Here is a 23785-nt window from a genome sequence, read left to right on the forward strand (position 1 = left end):
ATAAGTAACCTAAAAATAAATCATTTAAAGACATTTAAAACATTTTCCAATAATTGTCAAATATACTTATAATCGCAATTCCGGTACAAGTACAATTTTTGCATAAAGTGTATCAGTCACAGTGAAATTCAAATTGTAGCACAATAAGGATTCGAAATACCAAGCACGGGTCGTGTAAGAATACTTGCTTTACCATTGTCTGAAAGTATTAGATCCGCCTCCGCAGTCTCCAGACTTAAATCCCATCGAGAATTTATGGGATAATTTGAATTGCAGGATACGGGATACGGGTGACACCAATACATCCGAAAGAAGAACTTAAAAAGAGATTAGCCGACGGAGGGGAACGAACAAGTCCAGAGTATCTAAAGAAAATTAGTCTCAATATGCCTAAACGATTAAAACGTGAAATGAAACAAGGGATCGAGTTACTTGATACTTTAAGCTCAAACATTAATTGTAAATAGTGTATAAAAGTGTAAATTTTGTATCATGTCCGAATATTTTTGTAATATGATATTTTGTAGTACGACAATTGAGTACTTTTTAATTTGAATTATTTAAATGTGTTATTCATAAATAATGTTTCGTAAACAATAATTTCCAGTTTATTCATTCTAAAATTAATTATGGTATACGGTGTCTAAGTGAAACGTACTGTATTGTTGATTATTTACGAACTATTGGAAAGTGAGAATGGAAATTTGAGCGATTACGTGGAAAGAGTTTGCGACAGTCAATAATTGGGATACTAGGGAGGTAATAATTGATAAATTCTATGAAACATGGAATGTTTATTTAACTATGTTTGCATATTTTTCTCAGATATAGTTTATGCAAACAAAAGATACGTAAAGACCTATGCATTAACCTAATACATACTTAATATGATAACGAAACATTATGAAATACGACATACATCAGGTTGCGACATATTGCATAAATGCGAAGGAATATTCGTCATTGTTAATTATATTGGTAAATATTGATATCCTTGAAAAACGTTAATTGAATCGTTGTCTTTTATATTATATTTTGTTATGTCATTGTACTCTCTTTGCCTTCCGGCATTTTGGTTAATTAATTTTCATTTCCTTTTCCTTCTCACAATTCAGCATCACATTTGTTTCTGTCGCTCATTACCTGCATAATTAATGTACCTTCCCACCACTCGCATTGTACTCCCGTCGCTTCCTTGCATCCACAAACTTGCGACAAAATCAGTAGCGTCGCTATGAGCATTTTGTGACCCGTTAAACAAGAAACTACTGTGAGCATCTGGTTTTATTTTTCATTCTTACGATGTTTCAAATAATTACCAAATAGGGTTTAATGAATTAATCAACCAATCCTTTCGTTTTATACCGAAAGAAAGAAGGCTACAAATATTTTTCCTTAAACTTAAATAAAAGTTACACATTTTTATACTAGATACTACCATTTTATTCATTTGTGATTCTATAACTATATTATCGGACAGAATGTCTGTTTGCATGTAATTATTAATAAAATATATTTTTTTGTTTGACGTCTTAAGATGACCAGTAGATGGTTGAAAATGTATAAATATGTATGTAGTGTATGAAAGATTTACTCAAAGTATACTCTGTGTTTTATGAGGCTAAAATTACTAAAAGAGTGCATAATTTAAACGTTCATGAAGAACCTGTATGAGAAAATGGATTTATTGCACTGGCCTGGAATAGCTGATTAATTAAAAGTTACAAAATATTGTTTATTATATGTTTAAAGCTGTTTTTCTCGAAATTACAGTTTTTTAGTCGGTGTTGACGAAATCTCTAAGAATAATAAAGCAATTAAAGGCTGAACAATGAAAGTTTCTTCAAATCTTAAGTTAAATGCATAAATTTCTCTGATAAAAGCCGTATTTTTGTTTCATTTGTTATATTTAAAATAAAATAAAATTTAATTTGTTATACATAGTATAAAAATCTGATAGAATTTTGTGCTTCGGATGATCCCCGGCCCTATTATTGTAAACACCGAGTATTTTCTTTTTTTTTACATACTCACAAACAGTAGCTTATAAATTATAAAATTTCTATGTTTTTCAATGATAAAAATTCGTATGTACTGTAGATAAACAAACGAAAAAACGTGATAAAAACTAACATTCTTTGTGTCTAATACTTTATGAGAAAAAAATCGGAATAATTTCTTATTTTCTGACACGACAAAGATGAAATCTTCATAAATAAAAAAATGTGATATTTGCAAATAAAATTTGTTTGATATCTAAAAAATTCTACAATGGCCTGCCTCCTTAAAATTACCGCTCTTACAATTAGATCGTTAGTGAAAAGCCCTTTTACTCGTGTATGCAACAGGGTTTAAAGGAACGCGTCCGAAAGCATAGTAAAAAATTACATGCAACGCGTAACAGATTCTCCAGGGAACGGTGATACGGATCACAAAGATTTGCGGTCCTTCTCGATAACAATCGTTATCGTTGGCATCGATCGCGCCTCGGGTTGCCTCGAAAACCGCTCTCGCAAAATAATTATCGCGGTCAAAAACAGCGGGTCCCCAGGGTGCGTAATTGCCGACACGCTTTAATTCAGCCGCACTTATCTGATATGTTAACCGGTCTGTAGCCTAACGTCGGCCAATTATGACGATGTAGATCAGTTTTATGCAGTATTTACAGTTAAGAAAAAAATTTTGGAAAACTTTTTTCTATCTTCGTGAAGCGTTAACCTCGTTTTCGACCTGTTCTCTTACAAAGTGTAGAAAAGCACGAAACCATTCGTTGAAAAAAAAAAACAAATATTTGAAAGGCTATACCTAAACATTATTGAGTTTTAATTTCCATAGGATAAGACTAAATAATTTTGTATTGCTCTTCTCTTTGTTTCTTTATATGCAACCGCTTGGCATAATTTTAAAGTTGTATTTACTCTGAATATGGTCCTCCTCCATACCGAAAATGTCGAAATAAATATTTAGAGGTCTACAAATATGAATGAGTTTAATTTAGGTGTACATGTATTGAACAAAACTAAATTGTTTTATATTGTTTCTTTCTTTGGTTCTTCAATCACCAACGTTTGGTTAATTTTAGAATTTTTTTTCTAAAAATAGCTTTGCCCGAGCCGAAAATAAATTCTTGAAACACTATGAACAAGAAAATGTTCAATACTTGAATGAATAATTGAAAGTAACTAAAATAATTAAATACAATTAAAACTAATTTTAATTTGGGTTTACTTTACCGGGGAGAAGTTCCACCCCTTGAGATCAGATCAAATAATAATAAGCAATTATCCATCGTATTCAATCGTCAGTGTGAAAATTAAATTTATTATATCTTCTAAATCTAAGGCAGTTCATTTGTTACATTTACTCGATTAGAAAGTTGTTCGGACAAGCTTTTACTCATTCGGTGTAAAATTTAGTTTAATTATTATATAGAGTAGAACGCAATTGTAGGAGTCTAAACGAAAAATAAGGCACGAAACTTCTTTGACTCTTTCATTCCTAGCTATAGGGCCGCGACCTACACAATTTTAACTGCATAAATATTGAATAGAGAACTTTTTATCTTCTATTCCCTATTCAATTTTTTATCTAGACAGGCGAGCGAATTTGCGAGACAAAGCTAGTTTACAAATAAATTTGTAATTTCTATTCATTGTGTAATGTATTCTAATGTGAATGTTGGATGAATGGTTTATATTTAAACCACTAGGTATGTTTGTATGTTTTATAGTTGTCAGTCATGTTTATCAATTTGTGTTAGTACTCTAGAGACGCGGTACATGAAAAATTATCCGTCACCGCGTATATAGGGTGTCCCAAAAGTCGGGGAGGAGTCGGAAATGGTGGGTAGCTGAGACGATTCTGAACAACAATTTCCTTTGCAAAAATGTCGGATGGGGCTTTGTTAAGGAGATATTAAGAGAAAACCCCGACCAATCAGAGCGCGCGTAGACCGTTGGAGCGGTCGCGGTAGCGTAGGCTACGCGCTAGCGGCCACGCTTGCACGCGAACAAGTGACTCGACGTGCATCGAAGCATCGACCTAGCGCAGAGGCTTTCGCTACCGCAGCCGCTCCAACGGTCTACGCGCGCTCTGATTGGTCGGGGTTTTCTCTTAATATTTCCTTAACGAAGCCCCATCCGACATTTTTGCAAAGGAAATTGTTGTTCAGAATCGTCTCAGCTACCCTCCATTTCCGGGACTTTTTATGTAGAGCTTGTGGAAATGAAGGGGGCCCATCAGGATTGGAGATTAACAAATTGCTGCCAGTAAAGTAAAATGTAGATCAATTTTCATTACAAGGTAAATTGTCAAAATCTGAATTGGCAGGTACCTTCATTCATACAGAATAGATCCATACCACTAAAGTGTTTGTAATTTAGACTTTTTATGTAGAGCTTATAGAAATGGAGTCATTTTCTCATTTCATCTTTAACATTAAAATTTCTTGCAGCAAGAAAGAAAATTGCAGGTATATATAATCATTTATAAACTGAACGAATAAGTGTTTATAATTAATAAATTATATGAAATATGTACATATTCGCTTTTGTTATCCCCTCTTCCTTTATTTTACTCTATCCAATTAAAAAAAAAAAACAAATTATAATTTAAACTTCTTATGTAGAGTTTACAGAAATATCAATTTTATTTTTATAAATTTAAAATAGATTCTATATAATAAATGATTTGTAAAAAGAAGTGAGATCCTATAAAAAAACTTCAAAAAAGTAAAAAAATTACCCCAAGTACATGAAAAAGTGGAGGACTCAAGGAGTTATCATTAAAAAATAGAAAATCCTCATACAAATACTACAAGAAAGTAGAAAAAGATGTGAAATCGAAATGAGCTGCCAGATGCTTTGCCTAGATTTCCGCGGTCTGGAAAAAAAAAGAAAAAAGGCATTCTTAGATCATCAATACCCATACTTTCTCTCTCACAGACTTTCAGATAATTTGTCAATTTAAAACTCTGACAATATTATGAGTACACTTTCATTATTTTGCGTTTTAATATAATTTTGATTCATCGACACCTTGACCTTATCTGGCCACGCCAAGCATTTGACTTCCAGGCAGCGGAAATCTAGGCAAAACATCTGGCAGCTCATTTCGATTTCACATCTTTTTCTATTTTCTTGTAGTTTTCTATGGGGATCTTCTATTTTTCAATGATAACTCCTTGAGTCCTCCACTTTTTCATGTACTTGGCCTAATTTTTTTACTTTTTTTGAAGTTTTTTATCGGATTTATTGATTAGTCATTCAATTTGTATTGCGATTTGATTTTGTCTGTTATATTGTGTGTTGTCATTCGAATTTTGACAATTTTCGCCGAACCTCTAAATAAATATCCTTACAATTGTTCGAAATAAAATGTATCCAATTTCGTTCCCCTGAAACGGATGTCTAACATTGTATGGCATAATTATTAGGGGAAGCGAAAAAGTTTGAGGTCAAACGTTACCTCGTCCCACGCAATTCGATGGCGAACGATTCACACGTGGTTGAACGCTCGCCTTTCCGGATGCGGCACATTTCACGCTGCCGACTTTCGGAATATGTACGTTGAAAAAGCCTCCGTTGATTAATAATCATGCTGAATGGCTAGAACAACGATATTTACTTTAAGCCTGGCGTCTTCGTCTCCTTTCTTCTTTCTTTTGCCGTCGTAACAATGCTCGCACGCCTCAGAAATTCCATGCTTCGTGGCCAGAAAAGTTGTACACAGAGAACAGGTGCAGGAAGTCTCTCTGAGTCATTGTATTTTACGTGACAGAGCAGTGCTGTTTGCACTAAAACTAATGCCATTTGCGGCCAAGCGTTGCGTGATTTACGGAAGACAAGATTAGGAAAGGACTTTGCGTAGCATTTAAAATGTCAAACGTTCGCATCTAAACATTTAACGTTTTAGACGAGCAATATATTGTCGTTGTAAATTCATTCGTGGGAACGCATCTTTATTGTAATTTAATTAATTACAATTAAAAAGAAGTTAATAATAATAAAATCATAATTGAACAGCTTATTTATACGAGGTGTTGCACAACAAATACAAAATTTATAAAAAACACATTTTTCTGATAATTCGTTTAACCATAGATTTTTAGTATAAAATAGATTATTATTATCACAAAATGTAGATGGTCAATTGTTTGACTTAATTACGAAAAGATGTAAGATACAATAACAAGCAGGTATAAACGTAAGATGTCTTGACAATTACAGAACGAGATAACGCGTATAATGATTGATGATAATTAAATGACTAAAATAAGTAGAGCATATGACACATCAATTTTGTCTTATTTCTTGCTGGTATAAACAACTATTACAACTAAAGTTATGAAAGAAAATCAACACTTACTATCCTGTGATCATTGCAGTTTTAAATATCTAAAAGTATGTGATCTGTACGATTACTAACATAATTACCTTTTGTGTTGCATAATTGTTTACAGAATTAAAAATCCTATTTCTTTTGGTCATGTGAACAATTATCATTACTTTTAAATTAAACATGCTGGATGAAAGTTTTTAACAAACATTTGTTACATTGTTCGACATTTTTTGTCAATTTAAACATTTCCTTGTAATATAGTAAAAAATATTTCATTTCTGTTAAAACATCATCTTTTATCTCTAACCGTCTCCGAGTTACCATTTTAAATGATTTATATTATTTTTCTTCTGGGAAGATTGTTATTATATTTTACATTGTAGAAATGGTAAGTCAGAAGATGTTCGAGGCGGATATTTTGTTTTCAGATGAAAATTTGAGTTCAAATAACTTTTCTATCCTGATAACAGATTTTTAACAATAATTACATATATTTATTTGATGTTACGATTTAGCTTGTTTATGCTATTGAAAGTCAATTGCAAAATAAATTTTTAAAAAGTAGAATGTATAACACTTATATAAGTAATAAGGATTTCAGATCATGATTTCTATTTTTTTTTCACACAAAAACATAACATCAAGTATCTGATAATTTTATGTTTATAAAATTTTCATTCTCCTTCAGAACTAATTGATTCTTTCTTCATATTTTGCAATTTTGATTCGATTCTAGTCATTATTTATTGCATAATATTTTTGCAAATCAGTTAATTCTAGTTTATAATATAAAAGTGTTTTTGGTAATACGTTTCTGAACCTTTCTTTGAAAACTCTTTACTACAAGGTATTACAGATATATGAAATGTATTCGATAAATCTTACAGTAGTTATAGTCTAGTCAACTATAAATCAAATGATCTGAACATCTATACTAGATGATGCCAGAAGTAGCGAACTCGAAGTTGGTCGAACTTGGTTTTCGTAGGATGCACGCTTTTGTGGAATCGCTGAGAAAAGGCTATGAAGTAGGCGTGCAATTAACGGGGTCAAGTGGTACAAGCAATACAATACCAGCGATGACTGCTACATGGTTTCTGCATTAGATCGACACGTTCTTCATTAACAACAATAAAGAGGGCCCCAGGAAACTACGCTTCCTTCAACGAGTGTCAAAATCCGGCGTCGGTGAACGATAACGCGGCTGCTTCGCTGAGATAGCGAATTATTTTCTGCAGAGGGTTTCCATTATGTGTATTTACTGTCGAGTGTTTCGTTGATTGAAACCAGTGAACGGTTTTCAGGCAAGATTTAAGACGCTGTGAGGGATAGGACCTCGTAAATAGGTCGATAGCGTTTTAAAGCTGACGGTGTGTTATGTTACCAGCTAGCAGTGCAGCTGTCTATTTCCTATCTTTAATGTCGATGAAAAATTTCAAATATTTGTTCTATGAAATTAAATCAGAGTCAATTATTTGTAAATGAAATATATAAAACAATGTTCTAGTTTTTAACCGACTTCGAAAAGGAGGAGGTTACTCAATTCGACATGTATATTTTTTTTTAAGGACGTTAGCCAATTACGCCGAGATAACTTGAGCAATCGGGATGAAACCTTTTGCATCTTGTAGAGTATGTCCCTCAGTTGGTTCTGTATCCAAACATTTTGTGATTTGTCATTTTTTACCCGTTCCTTTACCACTTTTATCGCAAAAAGAGTACTGTTTCACGTATGTTCGGCCTAAAATCGATGAAATCGATGACACCCCTTACATTTTGCTTTTATGAATTTCTTAATGTTTATAACAATTGTTACGGCAACATTCCTATTCTTTCATGTAACTCGTCAAGGAATCTACTGATCGAGTGTTCCACATTTAATGACAGCTGATTTCATGATGTTCCCATTTGTAAAAATTTATGGATTATGGAATTTGGCAGAGGAGGGGGGGGGCAATATTGCATACAGTTAATGTGTATCCTATCTACACCAAAATACTGTTTGAATAGGTTTGGGATAGTATTTGGTGGGGACGGCAATATTGAATAGTGTTAATGTATTCAGGTATACTGTCTACGTGAAAATATTGTCTGAGAAGGTTTTACGTATTTATTATGGGGATAAGGAGGGAGCAATATTACATACAGTTATGAGTATACTGTCTGAGTAGGTTTGTGATAGTATCTTGTGGATTAATGTATATGTTAATGTATATGATGACTAAAGTAGATATTACGATAGCAATAAGCTATGGTCATATTTTTTGTCCCTCCGGCAGAACGTTAAACCAAGTTTGGCCATTTTGAATGTAGGTAATTTTAAATTTTGCGCTGCCTCCGAAAAGGTTACATTTTATTTAATAGTCTGTATTTAATAATTTAACCAAATTCGTCACGACCTGGTGAGTAATAATGCAGTTTAAATAGAAATTATTTCATACTTTTCACTGCATTTCGTCATACCTTTAAGCAATTATATCTAGAGCTGGTGAGTATTCGTATAAATTAACTAGAAATTATTTCATACTTTTTAGTGCAGTTTTAATATTTTTCGAAGTCGGTTATATTTTGTTGTCTAAAAATTATTTTATCTTACAATTACTGTGCAAACGTGAAGTATAACGCAACTGTTATATTTATCGCTAGCTACGGTAGCCCAGAAAAAATACACAAAAATTAAATTAACAAGAAAAAATACGGAAAAGTGTTAAGGTTATCAGCCGTGTAAATGATCGAAAATTGGCTGAACATGAAACGCAACACAGTGGTGTAGATAACAATATCTCTGTAATAGAACCCATTTCAAACAAATTTTTTCAATGTCCATGATATTCCTATAAGTCAGAAAAGCATAGAATCGACGATAAAGACAAATCGAATCAAAGTAATTTTTATAAAGTAAATTTACAGCATGGCTGCTAGGTCAGGCATCCAGATATGGGATTGCTGGGATTGACAAAGTGTTTCATAAGTATCATTCACTATTGGTCAGGCGGAAGGAAACCGTAAGAGGAATCTCGCGCAAAAGGAATGGCTAGCAATCTTGATATAAGTAATGCATTTCTTTTATATCTCCACGAGATAAAGAATAATGGATGGGGCTCGGTCACGTCGCGCAGAAAATATGATACCTTCCGTTTCTGCGAGGATCCACAAGGATTACGATAATAATAATTCGCCGATAGGACGCGTCGCGAAAATCTGTGACTGTCACGCAATTGGAAAATTGAAGGATATGTCGAACCAACGGAATTTTGTTATCATTCAACAATAATTCAATAATTACTATCATTCGAGGATCATGCGATTCCCTGAATTCAACGATTTAAGGATACAAGTCCACAAAGAGAACATATTTACATGTAATATTTTCAAAAGGAATTAAGAACAATAGAAAAGTAATAAGTAATGATTACTCAAGGATTTATGCTGTTGTGCCAGTGCCGTATTGCTTTAAATCTTTGAAACGTTGTAAAAATTCGACTATCGTTCACAGACTAATGCTAATGCTCGATTTGCTTAGTTTAAAAGGAGAAATCGATTTGTTTAAGTTTTTAGAAAATTTAAGACTTGGAAGCATTATTCTATGAGGATTGTGGCAAAATTCGAAAATTATCAATGTTATAGTATTTTTAACAGATCTTTCTATATACAGGGTGGACCAAGTAAGTGTAATAGCTAAAACTTCATTATCAATACATTTAGAGAAATATGTCAAAGGAGAAAGATGAATGGTTCAAAGTGAACTATATTTATAGGACCTTGCTTTCTTTATAAGTGTAACAGTGTATGTGGAATTGATAGTCATAAAAAATGCATATTTTTTTTTAAGATAGGTTGATTCCTTTCGTCATTTTACGTAAAAAAGTATCGTAGTATATTTTAAATAATTGTCTGCAATGAAGAAGATGCTCAAACGGTTCGTGTAAACACTGTATACACCGATCAAATTGCAATATACAATAATAACCAAAGACCACCTTAATTATGTAATGAAGACAGTTAAATACCGTTGAATGAAATGTGTGGAAACTAATGAAGAGGCATATTTGAGCACATTTTTCATTACAGACAATTACTTAAAATATTTCGTGCATTAATCATTTTTCATCACTTTATCCTAATACTTCTTTACGTAGAATGGCGAAAGGAATCAACTTACATAAAGAAAAATATATATTATCATTTAAAAAAATAATGTAATTATCGATTGCACATACACCATTGCACTGTTTAAAGGAAAACCTGGTCTAACCTTTTTTCTTTGACATTTTTTTACAAATGTACTGATAACGAAGTTATAGTTTAAACATTTACTTAGCCCACCATGTATAACACTACGCTAAAACTTTAAAGGGGCTCTTCGTTTCAACGCTTAAAAGATTTGGCCATCTTTGAGAACTTTATAAAAAGTTAGTATTAACTATACAATTCACAAATTTTATACATGGTTTCCTAGATAACTTAAAAAGGGTTTTCAATTTTTATAAATAAAAATTCTCCCTGTTCAATCTGTCATGTCGTCTCGAAAAATATCGAGAAACGACCACTTGAAGTCGAAAAATAATTTGTATGCATTTCTTGGAGTGCCGAACAAATTTATATAAAAATATTATAATAATTAGTATATAACGCAAACTAAAACACCATATTTTATTAGGATTTCTTTCGATGTCTCGAAAGGTAAAAGAATATCTTACATTTTACGTAAGTTTAGAATGAGTAACGCGTGAATAAGCACACGTATAAAATATGAAATTGACACGTCCAATAATGGTTCTTTAAAAAGAAGTACTAGGTATCATTCAATTTTTACAGCTCCAAAGCAGACAGAGCCTTCCATTAAGAAACGATGTTGAGAAATAGAATACTACTAAATTATTGCTTCAGAGAGTTACAAAATTAGAAAGTTGGCGAATTGTTAGGTCAAACAGATTGACAAATAGGAAACTCGAGAAAATACCGTTTAGAGTTTTGTTGAAAAATTAGAATAGCCAACGGCTTTATGCGCCAAACAAATTAAGTTGACTCGTGTTGCAAATAGAATTCGCTAATATTTCAGCGCAACGAGTCCGCGTTATGATACGTAAGCGGCGTTCGTAATTATAAAATTCCAAGCGCGTATTAATCGTATAATGAAACACACCTTGAAACAGCCACGGAAACCCGAGGCAGGGTTTTCTACGTTCGAATTCTCTACCCGATGCCTCCGATAAGAGATCACATACGTGATGATTAATCGAGGGTATACGAGAAACGAGAAACGAGCCCATAGATGTGACAGAATAGTATTGCGCCGGTTTAACCATACACATGGAATCTTTATTTCAACAACCAAGTGTTTGGAGATATCATCGTGAGATTAGTCGTTTGGCATACTCCTCGCGCTGCATAATTATCGCGATGACCATGCGCATACTCAAATTATCAACGACTTGTATCGTCACGCGGAAGAGCAGATGCTAAGATCAAATTAGGCTCTCGTTAGAAAGCCGATGTTATGTTCCGCGTACTCGGGTACAGATTAAAGAGCAAAGGAAGTGCGCGTAATCCGATGCCTATATTACCACTAACACATTGAAACGTTGTTTGTTCAGTTCACATGTCGGTACCCTCAAGTATTGAGGGTTTCGTTTTCAACGCTACGATCAATTCAAGTTCAAACCTAGCTCGTGTGATTTAGCATGGAGTTTCATAAGACCAATGGTCCAAATTTAGAGTGAATACGGGGAACCGAGAAAACTGACTTTCTGTTTCACGAAATTCCTAAAGTGCGTATTTCATTATGAAATCAGAGAAACATGACATTAGAGCGGCGAAGTACCAGGACACTTCAGATCGGGCAGATTAGAAGACTTGAAAACTTGAAGGCCTACTATTGGAGGATGGGTAATTACGCCATATGGAATTTAGAATTTTTTATGAAATTAAATTCTTATTCGATTCGGAAAGCTGTTTGGTTCTGTGTAAATGGAGAAAAAAGAGAACATCTTAATACAGTGGGTGTAGAATGTATTCCATTTCCAAAAAATCTATGTAAAATTGTAATTTATTAACTTATTTTTTATAAATAATGACATTCTACATATTCTCGGAAATCTCTAGAATAGATAGATTACAAACAAAAATATCTATTTACGTAAGTTGCAAAATTAACAAGAAAAAAACAATTAATCGATAGAAATATTGGAACAATAAGTATTTGCACAACTGTTTAATTTTTAGAACTTGATTAAAAAAAAAAGAAATTTACATTAATTTATAAGTATATAATACTTCCTTTGTGGAATTTCCTTTTGACTTTATAATTATTGTAATTTTTCTAAGCATTAAATTAACTAAATTATTAGTTATTCGACGTGAGATCTTCTTCAGATCCTCTATTAGAGCCATTTTTAAAAGTACTTTATTGGAAATTTGATATTTTCTAATTCGTACGGAGCAATAAACTAATGTGTTTACGTTACACACTCTACTGTAAATGCTTCGTCAAAAGAATCGTACAAATACTTATTGCTTCTATACTTTTACCCACTTTTCGCATTTTTTTTGTTAATTTCACAAATTATACCAACTAGTAAATGTTGTTTGGACTATATCTATCTTAGAGATTTCCAAGAATATATAAAACATCATTGATTATAAAAAAAGAAGTTACGAAACTACAATTTCACACAATAGTTGTTTTGGGAAATTGATCGGTGTACAAATATATTCTACACCCACTGTATATGTATATCGGATAGACGTGATCCTTCAAACGATAGGTGAAATTCGTATCCGTTCGATAGTAGTATACGATACATGGAAGAATGATAAAATACGCAACAATAACATATTACATTTAAATAAAAATAATTTTAAAGTTAATTTTTGAGGTTAGGAAAACGTGTTTGGATCTTGAATCAATAAATTATGACTCCATAGACACTTCTTATTAAATTGTACATATTAATTAATGAGAAATGAAATTACAATGTCTATCAGAAACAAAAATATATAACTGTGAAAGAATATATGAGCAAATATATAAATTGGGATACACGTAGGTATACTTTTTAATATTAGTAAATCACATATGTATACCTGCACTCTTTTATCTGTGATATTAAGTTCGCTTTTCTACTTATTTAGTAGCACGGAACACGTTGAAATATTAGTACTTCGAGGAAATAGTACTGGTTATAATTAGATTGCGGATATTTACGCATATTCATATTTTCAAAGATACAGAAAGAGAATCGAAGCTTAAATGAAAGTATGTCCTATCTTCTAACCGGCGTAATATGAATATTTGTGTTGATATTTTATCAATTTTTACATGTGTACACATTCTCATAGATTCATACGTGGAATACACTACATCAGGCAATCCAAACAAACGACTCGTGAGTCACGCGAGGGTCAATTTAATTGATTTTGTAGCATGTTTAATTCTTCTGAAGAGATTATAATATATAATATATATCATATCATATCTCATAGATATTCCTATAAATTCATTTGAGATAACTGCATAACCATCCGCAGTCTAATTATAATGTAGGATTAAACATGCTACAAAATCAATTAAATTGACCCTCGCGTAACTCACGAGTCGTTTGTTTGGATTGTCTGATCTAGTGTATTCCACGTATGAATGGATGCTGTCAAACAGTTAGAATTCAACTTCGAAATAATATTTTCCCGAATCGTATGTACCCGATATAAGCTATGAAAGTGTAGGAGTGACATACGGTCGGCTGGCTGGCCAAAATCACCTTCGACTTGATGGACTGCTCGGGGATTCCCCTGTTCCTAGATCTGCTCCCCGTCTACGGCATCGGCACGTCCGAACGTCTGACCAACGCAACGTCCGACGTGTTTGTTCACCCCTGAATAAAGCGGCTTTCCTCTACTCGGGAACGCTTCTTATCGAGGAAATATCATTTTATTTCATTTATGGCCATAACGTGAAGGGGGATTTCTCTTGCGAGCGGATCCTATACTTTTATTGGGCTTTTCGAATCTCGATCATATATCTCGAGCCGGCCAGACACGCATCGTCCAGCGTTCGATACTTAGGTACCTTCCTGACACTTTTAATCACAAGTTGTTCCATTAACTCATTGGCGCGGTTGACGCGTACTTGAGTACTTTTTATTACAAATAAAGCAATGAGTACTTCTTATTACAAATATAGCCATGAGTACTTTTTATTACAAATAAAGCCATGAGTACTTTTCAGTACAAATAAGCCATGACTACTTTTTATTACAAATAAAACGCGAAATGATTCCTTTCGTCATTTTGAATATTCGCTTTCGTTATTGGCATCGTAAACACTACTTCTTTATTAGATGCCTGCTTGCAAATGTTTTCGATTTATTCATATATTTAGCAGCAGCTCCGAACGACATTTGCGGTTGTTGACGCATTTGAATCACGCGCCAGTTGTATCAGCAGCCCTGACTGCGTGATGTTTGATTTTTTTTTATTTTATTATGTTGATAGCAGTGACGTGTTTTACTTTGCTGTTTTTTCTGTTCTGCTTTTTGTAAGGTATAAGCGGTAACAATTAATTCTTATACTTTAATTAAAACTGTTCTTTATTCAATCATAAGACTAGAATAACATTCTATTAAGCAAGAACATCGGCGCTTTTGAATGCGAACACAGAAACATGGCTTCGTAATGTGATGCGTACACGGCACTTATGATGAAATATGCTGTTGTATAATCCAGGTTTAACGATAACTGAAACTTTGTGAACAAACCATCAAGGGGGGGGGGGTGACCCTGCTGTCTTGCCGCGTTCAAATTTCTCCTTTAATGGTTTCCAAAGAAAAGTTTCGCCGTATACGTTCTTCTCGAACAGGCTGTATGTAGTATGTACTAAATGCCAAACTACGCAACATTTTAAGGTCTATTTACAGATATCCGTAACGTGTCAGTTCCGTATCCGTACCGTATCAGTAACATTAAAGTGCAGTGTCGGACGTGTGTGAATATGCCCATCATTCAAAAACAACAGAAGAATATTTAAAATCACTGGCACTGATGGAACATTACGGAACACGCTACGGATATGTGTAAATACCATCTGATCAAATTTGACCTGGACTGGTTTATTTAAATCGCTCGCGTAAACTGAATCGGTAAAATATTTTTTTTCTAGTTTGGTATAACCTTCTTTGACATACGTGTGAAGTGCGCGCGGGATACGTCCATTTTTGTAAGTTTGGCAGTCATTTGTTTACGACGCGAAAAGTTTGTCTGGCGATTTTTGCTATGGAAAAAAAAGTGGAACAACAAGTTTGCTTGAAATTTTGTGTTTCCAATGGAATTACGGCTACGCAGTCTTTGAAAATGTTACAGGAGTGTTATGGGGAGTCTACCCTATCGAGAACTAAAGTATTTGAGTGGCATAAAGCATTCAGTGAGGGTCGTGAAGTTCTAGAAAACTTGCCTCACGTGAATTCTAACTGTCGGGTTGACATTAGAGAGATAACAGAGGCTTTCAACATTTCTTATGGATCAACTCAACACATTGTGGTTGATGTTTTGGGTATGAAACGCGTTGCCACTAAACTCGTACCGAAAGATCTGAATTTTCTAGCATTCTAGCCTGATTGTGACCAAATTTTTAGCCAAACACGAAACAAAAGTCATTGCTCAGCCATCGTACTCGCTAGATTTAGCTCCCTGTGACTTTTTTCTGTTTTCGAAACACAAATATAAGCTTCGGGGAACACGCCATGAGTCGATTGAGGCCATAAAAAGAAATTCGCTGAAGGAACTAAAGGCTATACCGGTCGAGGCCTATAAGAAGTGTATGAAAAAATTGGATTAATCGTTGGCATGCTTGTATTGGCTCAAAACGAGCCTATTTTGAAGGCGATAATAAAGTCCAACGCACACGGGTGCAACCGATTTGAAATTAGTGTTGCAAACCGTTTGCGATCTTTGTTTTATCTACTCCACTATCTTTGTTTTACCTAGATCCACGGTTGCATGCACCTAGTTTCAGAGTAGTTTGAAAGTGATCGGTTGCGCCCGTGTGCGATCGACCTAATTAAACAGCCGAATGTTGATGCTTTACAACAGTAAAATGGCAACAAAGTAAAATAAAATACAATCTTGGTTGTATGAAATCCACAGTTTAGAACATTTTCGCGCACGTAATACATCCCCCTTACCAAAACACTCAAACTGAATTTTTTACACAGAAATGACAAACGGAAATGGAACTTCCTAGATTATACCTTCGAAATAGGCTTCTCACTCGGCAATGCAGCAGTCGCAATAGTGTTGAAGGTCCTCAAAACTGTTGTGGAACTGGTCTTCGGTAATGCAGGCAAGTTACTCGTTGACAGTTGGTTGGATGTCGCTCGCATTGTGGAAACGTCTACCTTTCATGGCCCGCTTCAGACGAGGGAATAAAAAAAGTCACTGGGAGACAGGTTAGACGAATACGGGGGGCGAGGGAGCACTGTTACCCGTTTTTCAGCCAGAAACTGTTGCACCGATAAGGCGGTATGAGGCCTCGCATCCAACTGGCTGCAGCACATAACTTTCTTCCATTATTAAAGAGCAGTGGAAGAGTTGTTTTGTGGACCTTCAACACAGTCGGAATTGCTGCATCACTGTGCAAGGAAACTAGTTTTAAAGCACAACTTGGTCAATTTTATTTTCGACTCTCGTTTTTAACAAAAAATGAGGTCTGAGAACTTTTGAGGCAAAATTGTATGAAAATATTGAGAGTTTATGTAGAAATCCAATAAATAATGAAGTTCATGAACTTAGTTTAATTGTAACTAATTTCAAATAAAGATTCTAATACAAATTAATAGCCATACAAACATTTTCTTTTCAACCTTTGGCCGCTCGTTTTGTTCATACGGGGAGATATACTACTATACCTATGTACACATGTGTACTATTTTTTCAAAGAAAAAGTAGCAGTATGATTGATTAGGTAATTTATGCCCGTTATAAAGTTCTAATGTTTCTGTTCACTTATTACAATATACGAATCATTCCTTATAACAGTGCATTAAGTTTATTTTTTTGAAAAATAGGGTGCATGAAAATTTAAAAAAGACGTCGATTTTTGTTGTAAAAAAGTTTCAGTGTCTTGATATTTTTGATATGTGTCTAATAATGACATAGTTACGATGCAAAATATTGAATTGTTTACAATTTTTTAACATTCTCGACCATCTATTAGTTTAAGAGCTATAATTAAAAAAAAAATGTAGTACTAATTTTCAAACACCCGTAAAATCCATAATTTTCGTAATTTTGAAAAATTCTTTCTAATACGTTCATGTATCACTAAAGACTGCGACGTATACAAATTTTATTAAAATACGAATAATTATTTGAATAGAATTAAGAACACCAGGAATATGAATTAATAATGATCAAAGTTATAGTTCAATTGTTACCGCCCATGCATTCATTATAATTGTATATATAGTTATACCTTTTATAATTGGAGGATTTGGAAATTGATTAATTCCTATCATAATTGGGACTCCAGATATAGCTTTTCCACGAATAAATGATATATGTCAGATTCTGATTATTACTTCCATCATTAATATTATTACTATTAAGAAGCATACTTTATTCTGGTTCAGTAACTGGATGAACAGTTTATCCACCTTTATCATATATTACATATTATTCATCATTATCCGTAGACTTTATAATTTTTATCTGTACATATTGCAGGAATCTCATTGTTAGGGTTAGTAAAAAGAGAAAACTAACCATTCTAACCATATGAAATATAAATATATAACTAAGGAATACATATAACTATACATTAAAGAAATAAATTAAATTAAACATATTATACGACACATTGAAAACACGCACAGTAAAGCGACGCCACAAGAGTGTGAGAAAAGGGGAAGTACCGAAAAAGTAGTAAACCAAAAGACAATGGTCTTTTCAACTTACATGAGCCGAATAACCCTTCACTCATCAATTGTAGGAGCTATTAACTTTATTGTAACAATCTTAAATATAAAAAATGTAAATTTAAATTATGTTCAAATAACTTTATTTTCATGATCAGTAATAATTACAGTAATTTAATTATTAGTATCACTACCACGCCTTGCTGAGGTAATTACGTAGATTAATTACGTAGAGTAATTAAGTAGAGATCCCATTCTTTATCAACATTTATTTTGATTCTTTGGACATCCTTCAGTTTATATTTTAATCTTACCAGAATTTGGATTAATCTCACATATTATTTTTAATGAAAGAGGAAAAGAAGAAACACTTGGAAATTTAGAAATAATTTATGCCATATTAGGGGTTGGATTAGATGTAGATACACGTGCATACTTTACTTCAGCAACAATAATTACTGCTATACCAACAGGAATTAAAGTATTTAGATGAACAGTAACATACCATGGTACAAAAATTAAATTTAACCCCATTATTAAATCATTATTATTACATCGATAGGATTTATTCTCTTATTTACTACAGAAGAATTAATTGGAATGGTGCAAAATAAGACCTACCCTGATGTGCACGTGGTATATGTATTAAGGGGTTTGGAACATCAAAAGAGAAAAAAAATTACTTTAAAAAAAAAATTTTTTTCATTAAAATTTAAGCGATGCTGAACAATTCTACGCATTTACACCGAGGATGTTTTCAATATTTTGATTCCAAAAAAAATTATCGCCGCACAAACCTATAAATTTTTTTTCCAACTTTTCATATTTTTAAAAAATTAACCATTTGAATTTAAAAAAAAATCCTCGGTGTAAATTAGGCCTGACTATCAGAAAACACGTGTAAAAAATTTGGTTCATATCGACCCAACCGTTTCTGAGAAAAGTGTACCTTTGTATTAAAAACTTAGGTTTTCAGGAAACGCAAAAAACTAAAAATTTCTATTTCCCGTTCGATTATTGATAGAAATGTTATCAAATCGTATTTAATTTTATCAAAATCAATTAAAACACTGCTTTTTCGGAAATTTACTGTCTTCTTTACCCTAGAAAACAGTACCTTATGGCTGTGACCATGGTAACCGCGTCTCCGGTCTTCCGCAAATTTAACTGTCGTTGTTTTCTCTTCGTAAAAGTTGTCAGTTGTATTACCTTATATTTTTTACAGTTTTATTGCGTTTTTTTTACTAAGTTCGTGTCGTCGAACTTTTTTGTGAGAAACTTCTAGTGCTCCAAATTCAATTTTCTTTTCGTAGAATTCTTCAGAATCGGTTAAATTTAAAAAAAAAAGTAATTTTTTTCATTTTTTGATGTTCCAAGTCCCTTAAGAACTCACCATTCTACAATGTGATACGACTTTCGTAATTCATAGCTTCCGTGATCGACCTTAGGGAACACTGCCTTGAGATGTAGAAATGCATACTGTGTAGAGATTTTCGTTTGGCGACGAGTGCCAAAAGTTTCTAGTGCTCGGTGTCTTCGACGGAAGAAGTAGCGAGTATTGCAGCCGGGCAACATAATCGCGATTCGCGAACCATGAAAATTGTTATTCCCGACTCGGCTCGAGAACTGGCGCGCATAAACTCAGAATGCGATGTTTCACGTGCCATATTCCACCATCTTCGTGCGCGGCTCGCGTCACGTACACCGTCCTATCACGTTCGGGACTCGGCTGATCCGTATCAGACAGGACGCGTAAGTTTCGGAGCCGAGCGATCGAATGTTTTGCTCGAAGCAATCACGTTCTACCTGCGATTTCGCATTCGAATGTGGCGACAGTTTCTCAAAATCACGTCTACTATAATTCTTTCTGTAAACAAAAGGGCAAGCCTTTGCGACCATAAAATTTTTTGCATACCGCTCTATCAAAAAATATCTCTTAAAGGGTAAAATTTAAAATTAATTGGATAAGAGAATCACGTCACCCAATCGAGTTGAAAATTTTGTAAATTTTATTACGCATCGTAACGATATCTTATTATTGGTTATTGAATTTCTCTTTGTTTTGCAAATAAGAATGTAGAGAACAAATTATGATTGACTTTGAAAAAACGACAACCGTCTCCTCGCCAAAGTATCCATTGATGAAAATACCAGTCAAAGAAGTAGAAATCTGTGACCACGTAGAAGGACTCTATTTAAACAAAATGTTCAGAAAGTATACTTACGGTTCAATCTAGTGAACACACATCATGTTTTTAACCGACTTCGAAAAAGAGGAGGTTACTCAATTCGACATGTATATTTTTTCTTTTTAAGATATGTTCACCGATTACGCCGAGATGGCTTAACCAATCGGAATGAAATCTCTTGCAACTTGTAGAGTACGTCTCCCAGTTAGTCCCGATATCAAGACATTTCGCGATTAGTCATTTTTTACCTGTTTTTTTTTTGTAAATAAACAGCAACATTTTGAATTGTTTCTTTTTGTTCACCGATTACGCCGAGATAGTCGTAATGTATTGGGTTAAGTTAAGAGTGAGAGAGATTGACGTTTCAAATCCTTTTTGACAAAAAAAGTTTCAATCCAAAATGTTCATTATTAAGAGACCTACTAATTTGTTAAGATTTAAGAACTTTTTATATATTTTTCCGTCAAACAGAATTAAAAAGTAGATGGTTTCGATTGATTTATATTTTTTAAAACTTCTTCATCTAAAGACGCGTATTTTCGCGGTTTGATAATTGAAATGCGTTTACGTAATTAAGAGTTATGATTTATTTAAATTTTAGTCGAGATTTCGGGCCGAAATTTCTAGTTATCCGGCACACACTACATGCTACATATCTATATTGGACAGTAACCCGATTTTGGTAACAGATAGAATATAATTGGTTAGACGAAAGTTAGTCAGTATGAAAACACAAAATTGCGAGCACAATTTTTATATAGCGGGTGGTGAAAATATTAATGGGAAAAATATGATTAAAAATAAATTTTTAAAAATTTCTTACTACGGTGTTATAGAGTGTTAGAAACCATTAAATATTGTGTTTAAAATTGTATCGATATCTCATATCATTTTCAAGTTGTAAGTAAGAGGAGAAAGTTGGACGAAAAGGGTAGTTTCTCCCTTACAACGCAAATCGGGCAAAAAACTGAAAACGACGTAGTTCTTATGATAGTCCTACAAACGATTCTATAAAGTTTCATCAAAATCGGGGTGTTCTACTTGCCCGGTATGTCCTTGTTAGTCTTTTTCTCCCAAGAGTGTCATTTACACGAACCAGCTGTTCACAATAGAGCTCAGAGTTGACGGTCCAACCGAATGGGAGCTACTCACAGTAGATAACACCTTTTTGGTACCAACAAATGTACAATAACACCTTCTGCGTGGATATTTGGTTCCATCGTTGGTGGTCCATCCGGATTCTAATTATATGATCAGATAATCTCCTAGGCTTATTGACATGGTAGACAACTATGCGATACTCAGCAATCAAACGTAGAAGCAATTAATCTCCTCCAGGGGTTATTGCCGTACCTGCGAGAGAAAAATATGTCTTTTTCAAGAATTTTTATTTTTTTATTTTTATTATCGTACAGTATCTACTTTTTATAACACATCATGTTTTTGCTTCATTCGCATTCTTTTCAAGTTAAAATACAAAAAGATGGTAGAGCATTAAATATTGTTCTGTGAACGTCGTCGCATCTATAGCTGATTTTTCAAATTATGTTCGCTGTAAGAAAATAAATTCGTATTCGTAAATGGATTGTATGCCAAGTGGAAATTAAGAGACGAGAATAAATTTTGTACGCATAATAGTTCTGCAAAATTCCGGATGTGCAATCTCGATCTATCGACTTTGTCACAGGTACAAACAATGTTTATAAAAAACATGATACCTTCCGATACTTTGTCTCTAAACATCTTTTAAACCATTAACTGGATGAACCCAAGATTAATATTATTATCTTCATCATTTCGAGCTCTATAACTGTGCGGAAGCTCGTATCAATATTGGGGGACCCTTTGAGAAGTATCCGTTGTTAGACAAAGGAGGTTCGCTAATGAGAAAGCATAGATCGATTCAGGTAGCTTCGAACAGTTCGCTCGAAAGGTTGGGAAATCATCTAACCGGGAAATAAGGTATTCGCCGGACGCCGAAGATAGAAAAATCATCTAATTAGGAAATTACCGTAACTACGAACTAGGACGTTTAAATACAGCGAGGGCAATTGGCGCGAGGCCACTGTATGCGAAGATTTCCTTGCAGAAAGCAACGGTAAGCAGTTCGCGGTGACCGACAGCCGGATTCGTGAAAAATATGGAGCGAGAGCGAAATTCCACGTGCGTTCCACTTGGCTCGATTAGGTCAGCCCGTGGCGTCGCGCGTCGGTTCATTTCATATTCCGCGAAGGCGCTCACTTTCAATATTTCCGTAGCCGTGGCGCGTCACCCCTAAATCTGCGGTGAACGGGTCCCGGGTCCCGGGTCCCGGCTCGGCTCCAGCCAGTTTATCGATGTCTTTCAGGGAAAAGCACGAGAGCTCGTTTCCGCGGGAAGCTATAAAGTGACACTTCCCGCTTGCAAATATAAACTTGTTCGCGGTTGATAGAGAGAATATTACGAGGACGAAGCGTGGGGTCCACGCGGCAAAGGGAGACACACACATATACAGAGTCGCAACGGATATGCGGGCTTCGCCCATGGGAGTATTACGGATTCAAGGTGAGTAGGGGTCCCATGAAGTAACCCGAGACATCAGCGGGGTAATATTTCCATATTCCGATATCAAATAAATGGATCGTTGGCGGGCGTGCGACGCGGGCATAAATCCTCGGCTAACCCGTCATGCATCACTGGTCGACTGGCAAAGATTCGAAGCCAAGCGGGGGTGCCAGGTACTTTCTTCCCTACATTCGTTAAATATGCCAAGGAATTGTCTTGCGAAGCTATTAGGTCATTGCATAAGTCTTGATACGATTTATTACTCACATTCTAGCAGATTTTTGGTAACGAAAATGATTTATTTATTCAATTACATAATTTTCTTCGTTTTCAATGATGATATGATAATTCTGATAGCATGCGTATTCTTTTATTATACAAAATGATCCAATTATTAGTGTTGTGATGTAATTATTTTTAGTATGTTTTTTTTTTTAATGTGGTAAGAATCGCGCTTTTGCGCCGATGGATGCGCGAGTTTGGCGTGTGCGATGTTTTTTGTGTTCTTCCTTCTTTTGTTCTGCATTGTATAATGGTGGTCTGCACTATGTGTGGTCTGTATTATTTTGTTTGGCTAAATTTTCTTCTATAAACTGCATTATTCTTTCTTTGGTTCTTTTTCTTTTTAATAAACAGTAAAACAAGAATTCTATATGTTTAATTTATTTGTATTCTTTACACACGAAGCAAGGTAAGATTACAACAATTAGTAAAAATAAATTAATGCTTAATGTTCTTTTATGCTGTTTATTCGTTACTTTGTAACGATGGAAATAAATAATAGTCACTTGGGGCCATGTCTGG

The 23785-nt window shown here is 34.1% G+C and overlaps 1 long non-coding RNA gene across 1 annotated transcript in view; it reads left to right on the forward strand.

Annotated features, from left to right (window-relative positions):
• Nucleotides 1-23785, forward strand: part of LOC128888686 (uncharacterized) — a 193317-nt gene that overhangs the window by 12889 nt on the left and 156643 nt on the right. The window contains exon 2 of the long non-coding RNA XR_008460318.1: nucleotides 4214-4302. This is a non-coding gene — a long non-coding RNA (uncharacterized LOC128888686). The remainder of the gene's footprint in view (nucleotides 1-4213; nucleotides 4303-23785) is intronic.

The sequence above is a fragment of the Hylaeus anthracinus genome, unplaced genomic scaffold (assembly GCF_026225885.1).
Source record: "Hylaeus anthracinus isolate JK02 unplaced genomic scaffold, UHH_iyHylAnth1.0_haploid 11994, whole genome shotgun sequence".
Taxonomy (NCBI): Eukaryota; Metazoa; Arthropoda; class Insecta; order Hymenoptera; family Colletidae; genus Hylaeus; species Hylaeus anthracinus.